The sequence below is a fragment of the Pantherophis guttatus genome, chromosome 15 (genome assembly GCF_059756535.1).
Source record: "Pantherophis guttatus breed Tessera chromosome 15, ASM5975653v1, whole genome shotgun sequence".
Taxonomy (NCBI): Eukaryota; Metazoa; Chordata; class Lepidosauria; order Squamata; family Colubridae; genus Pantherophis; species Pantherophis guttatus.
Genome location: NC_142077.1, coordinates 7,639,851 through 7,648,236, shown reverse-complemented (window position 1 = coordinate 7,648,236; position 8,386 = coordinate 7,639,851).

The window sequence follows — 8,386 nt, the reverse complement described above, 5'->3', positions numbered from 1 at the left end:
GGAAGGAAGGAAGGAAGGAAGGATATTTGTAGCTCAGGGTTGAACTGTAGGGTCCTCGGTGCTCTCTGAGCTTGGCGGCTTTTCTTGCAGACGTCTCGTTACCAAACTAGGTAACGCCATCAGCGTACGCATGGCTAGCAACGTCTGCAAGAAATCCACCAAGCTCAGAGAGCACAATGGACCCCGCATTACCTGAACCTGCTGCTGATCCAATCTCAGAGCAGAGAGGCTCTGTAGGAGAGGCAATTTTATTTTATTTTTTTTAACGTTCACGCTTTCGGAGCAGAAACGGCCCGAGAGGCGCGCGTGCCTACCAATTTCTCATGTTTCACCATTAAAAAGTGTGTTTGGTGGTACGTCAGTGGTCTGGCTGGCTGCTTGTGAGCTAGGGTGAGGTTGGAGCGAAGCCTCCTCCTTGCCCGCTGACAGAACTCCAACCGGAGCCCAAACTGCTCAATAAATCTTTTATTTCCTTCCCTTGTGGTGGAAATGAAGGTCAGCCTTTACAGACCGCTCCATTCACCATCCTGGTCTAACGTTTCCCCCCTTCAAGGCCTTACGAAAAGGCCAGCAAAGATATGGGGAGATGAACCTCAAGAGGGGAAGGTGAGCACGGGTGGGCTTCAAAAATTTTAGCAAGGGGTTCACCATGGTCGGGGAGGAGATGTTCTTACCCTCCCCGGGCTCCGGAGGCTTTTCTAGAGTCTCTGGGAAGGCGAAAACAGCCTCCCCAGGCTCTGGAGGCCCGTTTTCGGCCTTCCCGAACTTCTGGTAGGTCTGTTTTTCGCCCTCCCCGGGCCTCCGTGCACGCCCTGAACTTACCTGCATCTAAAACGGGCCGTGTGGGGACTCCTGGGAGGGGAGGGGAGGGGTGGGGCCAGCCAGGAGTGGGATTTGGGGGTTCTCCGAACTGCAAAGAATCTTAGCTAGAGGTTCTCGCGAACCCTCAGCGGCCTATCCTTGAAGGTGAGCGTCAATTTCATTTTTAAACCTCATACCTACACTGACCTCCTGGAAGGGGGGAGAAGGAGAAACCCTCCCGTATTCCCAGATGCCCTCGTGACTTCCTCCCGCCATCTTTTCCATTTAAGTAGGCACATAAACTACCCCAGAGCCCATGCGGTGGAACAAACCAACCATCTTGTCAAGGAACGCACAAAAAATCTACAATGTTGATTCGAGGAAGGTGGAGTCAGCAGCAAAGTACCCAAAATTGTCAAGAATCCCGGATGGACTCTAGAATTCCTTGCCGGCCTTCAATCAATCAATCAAAGCTGGAAGGGACCTTGGAGGTCTTCTAGTCCAGCCCCCTACTCAAGCAGGAGAACCCTATACCATTCCAGACAATGTGGCTTGTCCTTGGGAATCCCAACCGGGATTAAAGGAGGCAACTTGGCTTGGAGCTTCCAACCTAACCTGCTTTCGTGCCCAAAAGGTCTTTTGGTGACTCTTCCCGTTTCCCCCCACACCAGCAAGAGTAACTGGGGAGTCCCCCCCCCACACACTTCCATTTTAGAAGGCTGAGCAAACTCCAAGAGGCTCAGTCGGTGTCTCGGTTCGAAACCCAATGTGGTTTCTCTGCCAGATGGGCTTTCCTTGTTTTTTGAACGGTAAGCTGTCTTCGGTTAGCCAGAATGGCTGACTACAATCTAATAACACACACACACACACAAAGCTTGAAAGAGAGAGAGAGGCAAAGCAAAGCCTCTCACAACTTCCCTGCCCAAATGTTATTTGCCACAGGAGATCGGATTAATTGCTATTTGCAAACCTGCATAGCGGGGCAGAATACAATTAATTAGCTGACGATTACAGCTTTTTGGAGGGGCCGTGCGATGTCCCTCGCCCCACCCTTAGCTTCGGAGGAAGCCGGCTCCTGACCAACCAACCAACATCCCCCCCCCACCGAAAAAAAGATGAGTCCGCGAGAAAAGGCGAATAAGACGGCCACTTTCTACTTCCTGCTGATGGTTTATTACAGGGGTGAAATGCTCCCGGTTTGGACCGGATCGCCCGATCCGGTAGCGATGGAGGCGAGCGGTTCGGAGAACCGGTAGCAAAAATCTCTACCCCCACCATGCCCAGCTGAGCCGCACGATCATCAGAGGCTTTTTTTCTTTTAAATGCCTCTGACGATCCAAGACGATCCCTGATGATCCAAGCTGTTGCCTGATCGGCAGAGGCATTAAAAGAAAAACAAAAGCCTCTGACGATCAGGCAACTCAGCTGGGATCGTCAGAGCCTTTTGAAAGCATTTTTTCCTCACTGAAGAGGTTGTAGAAAAAATGGTTTTAATTTTTTTTTTAAAAAAAATTGGCCACGCCCACCCAGTCACATTACCCCCACCACCAAGCCACGCCCACAGAAGTGGTAGTAACAAATTTTAGATTTCACCACTGGTTTATTACCGTGTTTTCCCGAAAATAAGACCCTGTCTTATATTTTTTTGAACCCCGAAATAAGCGCTTGGCCTTATTTTCGGGGAGGTCTTATTATTTTGGGGAGCGTGCAGGAAACCAGAGGAAATGGCGGGGATCGGCTGCAAATATGTTTATTTTCGGGGAGGGCTTATTTTCAGAAGGAGGGGGCTTATTTTAGTGTATGCACTCAAAATCCCGATTGGGCTTATTATCTGGGGACGTCTTATTTTAGGGGAAACGGGGTATTATACGTCATTTTTTCCCCTGACCGTCCCAAGTTCGGATGAGCTCCGAGTGGGTCGCAAGGCCCCTGGGAATCGGAGTGACTGGGCCGCAGGCAAATTGAATTAATCAATCGATCAATGAATTCCTAGTAGCCCTCACATTTGTTTCGTCCGCTCTGGATAAACACCGGCAGAGCTAAAACGACGCAGGGAACTCAATAGAAAGCCTGCCTCTATCCTTAAGCCATCGTTTCCTGGAAGGGTTGCTAATTGTGGCAGGATAGCAAATATTTTTAAAAGCATTTATACCTGCTGCTCGATTCATCAAAGGCGCCCCCTTTTTTTTAATCCAGTTAAAAGGCTTTTTAATTGATGACCTGCGCCGCTACTACCGAAGGCTTCTGTACCTTTCTGTGGGATTAAGTCCACTTTCATGCAGCTTCTCAGGAAAACTTTGCAAAGGGTAGGCCCTCTGACCCAAACCAGCAGCTCTACTCGCTACTCGGGGGAAAAAAAAATGAGAGAAAGGGACGAAGGAGAGCGGAGCGTTGAAATTTACCCAAACTCCAGATTTCTCCTGATGTCAAAAGGGTTTTGTTTCTGTGGCAATACAACACTCCGTAACTCCTTCTTCTTGCCAGTTCTGGCTCTTTGCTGGCATTTTAATGGGCGTGCTTTGCTTGGCAGGAGAATTACGCCAGCCACTTTGCTTTCTTGCCAAAAGAAGGCGTTAGGCAGTGTGTGTGTGAGTTTGCACACAAAGGCTTCGGAGGTAGCTCCCAGCCACACCTTAAGAGGTGCAGGGCGATCCAGCTGGGGTTGAGGGCAGGGCAGTTCAGCATCTTTGCTTGGCACAGGCTGCTTCTACACCCACGCCGGGCAAGCCAAAGTGTTTTGTAACACCCTGGGAACGGAGAGAGGCTGTGGGGCGCAGGGCATCAACTCCAGAAGGACCCCTCTGCCCTCGGCTGGGAAGGGGGCTTGGCTCACCTTCAGGAGTAAAACGGGGAAGTGGGGGACGAGGCCCGAGATCTGCCCCCAAAAGGCCCCTCTTCAAAAGTAATTAACTTGTGGATTATTTCACATGTGGTGGCAGTGTCTACAAAGGCAGGCGTGGTAGAACATTTCCAACATCTTTCTCAGAAAATTTCTAGGAACTCCGCTCTGCCCTTCAGTCAAGTCCTCCCTCTCCTGCCTACCTATCTGGGCGTGAGTACCGAAAAATACCACTCACCTGGCCTTCGCCGGAAAGTCCTCATTCACAGTTCCTGCTCTGGGATTGACCCGGAGAAATCAGACTTTTTTTCTTTCTTTCTGAGTATCAGAAGGCAAGTTTAACACAGAAACGCAATAAACAAATTGCGTGTCAAAGTTCCAGAAAACCCCCCAACTCCAAGTAAAACTAATATGGAAGCCATATTAGGGCGAAAGCTTCCATGCTGCCATTGTGTCAATGCCAACTTTTGGTTGAGAAAAAAAATAAAACCCAGAGGAGGATTAAGGCCCAAACCGACTCAGAACAAGCTTGCTTTCTTCAGATGCTAGAAAGTTTAAAACTCGCGGAAATGACAAGCTGGCGTCAAAGGCCAGGGCACTCAAACAATTTCAAAAGTTTGATCTGAAGGTGGTTAATTGTGAGACTTGGAAGACGGGACAACTCCGAAGCCGGCACTTCCTTTGCACCTTTTTACAGCTTGTGGGGGGGGGGGTGGACAACCACAACGAAGGCTGAAAAATTCCTGCGTAAAGACCAACTCAATCTTGGGGACAACTGGAAAAAGGCAACTGAAATTTGTGAGAACTTCAGCCGCGCCCAACTGGACTGGAATTACTAAATCGGCCCACAATGAAAGAATCTGGAGGGGAAAAAAAATTTCCCTGCAGGATTGCTATAAAGCAATGATGACTAACCTTTTTGCTGTCGCATGCCAAAAGCAAGGGGGGGGGGTTCCACATGCACACATCCCCACACCCATGATTCAATGCACCCCACCTCACTGATTCGCATGCGACCCCCGCGCTTCCCCCCCTTTTGGCATGCGATGGCACGGTGGGCTCAGTAGGCCCGTTTTTCGCCCTCCCCAGGCTCCAGAAGCTTTCTTGGAGTCTGGGGAGGGTTAAAACAGCCTTCCTTACACACACACCCTGGAGGCCCTCCGGAGGCCAGAAACAGCCCGTTTCCTAGTGGGCCCAGAAGGCCTGAAAATCAGCTGGCTGGCGCATGCATGCGCACTGGAGCTGAGCTAGGGCAATGCTCGCGTTGCCACAGATATGGCTCCGCTTGCCACCTGTGGCACGCATGCCACAGGTTCGCCATCACGGCTATAAAGAGTGGGCGATCCATGAAAAACTGGACAAGCCAATTTGACAGAAATTCACCACTCTTTCCGATATTAAACCGAGCCGTTTCATCCAACAGGTTGCTGCTGTCTTAAGGAGTTCTGTTCTCACCGTGAGTTTTATGCCACCGAGAACCCGCCCGGAAGCTGACTTTGATTGGGAGAGAGCTCTCTGTGTATGCTCAAGGAATGTCTTGCTTTGTGACTTTCCCACCAAAGAAAAGTCCGGGCTGAGAAAACATTGCATGGGTCCACTACCCCAAACTCGGGCAAAGTTGGAGCCCTTCCTGGCATCTGAAGGGCCAGGGTGGGAAACGCCGACTTTCAAGGCCAGGCAAACTCCTCAAATCCCAGCGCGAAAGACGGAAGAGGGGAAATGCCTCTTTGGCTCCCCAAATGCCACTACTCAGCACCAGGGACAAAGCTCTCCGCAGGGAAGTCGGCTCGGCCCCCGGAGAAGGACCCTCGGAGAGTCGGTGCCTCTCTGATGCCAACGGAGCCTCTGGGCTTCTCGTACCCAGAAGGGGAGCTGCGAAGCTACAAAAATAAAGCCTTGCCGAGAAAGAACAGGGGGGGAAAAAAAATCTCCTTTTCTAGAAGCGCCCTCGAGCGAGCGAGGCTTCTGCCCCATTTCAAATATTTTTACCTTATTTGGGTGACAGATATTATTTTTCTAAAGAAAGGGGGAAAAAAGAGCTGGCTTTTCTCCTCCGGGCCAGCCACGGCGGCCTCCTCCTCCTCCTCCTCCTTTCAAAGAGGTGGGGGAGGAAAACAGGCAGTGCCAGATGTCATTCAGGAGGGAACGTCCCTGACCCTCCCTAATCCCCAGCCATTAAACCACCAGGCAACAGGCTGAAATCCAACCGGCGCAGCAACGGAGCCTACCACTGGATCGAACTTCGTCCCGGGCAGCCATAAAAGGTGCAGGAACAGAGACCAAATTTCTCCTTCCTTCCTTCCTCCTCCAGCCACATCACACAGAGGTGAGGCTCATTGTTTAAAACAAACAAACAAACAAACAAACAAAAAAAACCCCACACACAGACAACATTTAAACAGTACAACAGCCGCTTCACAAAACTCCTCAAGAAATTGTGTGGTTTGGGCTTAGCCAGTTGCATCCGTGCTTTATCTGGGGTTTATCAACCGTGGTTTATTGTTTCACCTCTTGCGGCCTTCAAGGCCAATGCCCGTGCAAAAAAAGGAGGGGAGGCAATCACAGCAGAGAGAGGTGACCCCGACAAGTTGTGTCAGTAACCAGCATTGCTCCCGAGGACAAATTAAACTCAGTTTCATCGATTCAAAAGAGCCGGTCACTCTTTTTTTCCAGCCCCAACCTACCTTACAAGGTCGTTGTTAAGGGGGGGGCGAAAATGGGAAAAGAGAGCACTCGGCACGTGCCTTTGAGCCCCTCAACAAAAGGGCAGCCTATAAATCAGCAAAGGAAGATTTACAAGCAAGCAAACGCCCCGAAATGCAATACTTTCTAGTTGGAAAACAAAGCTTGTTATTTTATTTGATTTTTTTTTTTTAACTTTCTGGCTGACCACTTTTCCCATTCTACGGTTTGACCTGCCTTACAAAATGCTTCACTTCCCAGGACGACATTCAAGGTTTTGCTTTTATGAAAAAGGGCCCTGCTGTAATTATTGGACGCCGGGTCTTAGGAAACAGACCTGTGCAATTGGGAGATATCTATTTATCTATCTATGTATCTATGTATCTATGTATCTATCTATCTATCATCTATATCTATCTATCTATCTATCTATCTATCTATCTATCTATCTATCTATCTATCTATCTATCATCTACCTATCTATCTATCTATCTATCTATCTATCTATCTATCTATCTATATCTACCTACCTACCTACCTACCTACCTACCTACCTTATCTATCTATCTAATCTATCTATCTATCTATCTATCTATCTATCTATCTATCTATCTATCTATCTCTATCTACCTATCTATCTATCTATCTATCTATCTATCTATCTATCTATCTCTACCTACCTACCTACCTACCTACCTTATCTATCTATCTATCTATCTATCTATCTATCTATCTATCTATCTATCATCTATCTATCTATCTATCTATCTATCTATCTATCTATCTATCTATCTCTACCTACCTACCTACCTATCTATCTATCTATCTATCTATCTATCTATACATTTTTCTTTTTTTACAGCCAATGAAGGAAAACAGTGAAATACCAGTGGCCGGAGCGAAGGCCGATTCTGGGTTTAAAAATAAAAATAGAAATAGAATAACAGAGTTGGAAGGGACTTTGGAGGTCTTCTAGTCCAACCTCCTGCTTAGGCAGCAAACCCTACACCCCTGTTCAGACAAATGAAAAATCCCCGGGTCAAGAAACGAAGGCTGCTTTCCATCTCGAGCGAACTTTGAAGATTGCCAGGAGATTTGTGACGATTTTAAGAATTCGTCTTAAGAACCAAGAGAACAACAGAGGATCAAGTTCAGAATCTGCTTTGCCCCTCAACTTCCAAAGTCTCCCTTGCTTCCTTGGGCCGTTAATTTTTTTTTTGCACCTGGGCTGGCCTGTTTCTTCTCTTTTTATGAACGCCCGCCCGATGCCGAAAAGTCAGTGATTTTTTTCCCCCTCTCTGGCGTTCGAACCTGTTGTTTGTATCCGACAAAAGAGTCTTGGCTAGGCGGGAGGTGAACCAGAGGGGAGGTGGGAGAGGGAGGGTGGAAATCTGCCGGAAAGAAAGTGCTTTCGAAACCCTCTTTAAAAAAAAAAAAAAAAAAATTTGCCCTCTTTTAGCAAAATATAACGTTCCTCGTGGACATGAAAGGAGCTGGAGCGCGAGGGGAGACGTTCCTGGCTTTTCGTCCATTTAAGGAAGGAGAAATCATCACATTCAATAACAGGTCTAAATACAGTAATGGAACGGTCGCTCCTTTTGCTCTCGCACGCGGGTGTGCACCCCCCCCCCACACCCCCCTCGGGAGCCGGGATATGTCACCCTGTACCAGACGCGGGGCTGGCAGGGAGGGGGAAAGGACAGCCGGGGACCCCATTTTTCTCCGAGAGGAGTTCTGAGGAAAAAGGCCTTCGCTTAGGCCAAGGGTCGGCAACCTTAAACACTCAAAGAGCCACAAAGGCCCTAACTGGAAGCCCCCCCCCCCGTTCAATTCTAGAGCCAATCGGAAGTCTGGTTCCCCCCCACCAAAGCGTCTCCTCCTAGTGCGGCATCCTTTTTCCTCTACCTGTCCTAACTGAAAGCCCCATCAATTGTGCAGCTGACTGGTGACAGGGAGCTGCAGCAGAGGGATGAAAGAGCCACATGCGGCTCCAGAGCCACAGGTTGCTGACTCTTGACCTAGCCTCCCCCCCCCGTCTCCCCCCAAGCCAGAATATTTATTTAT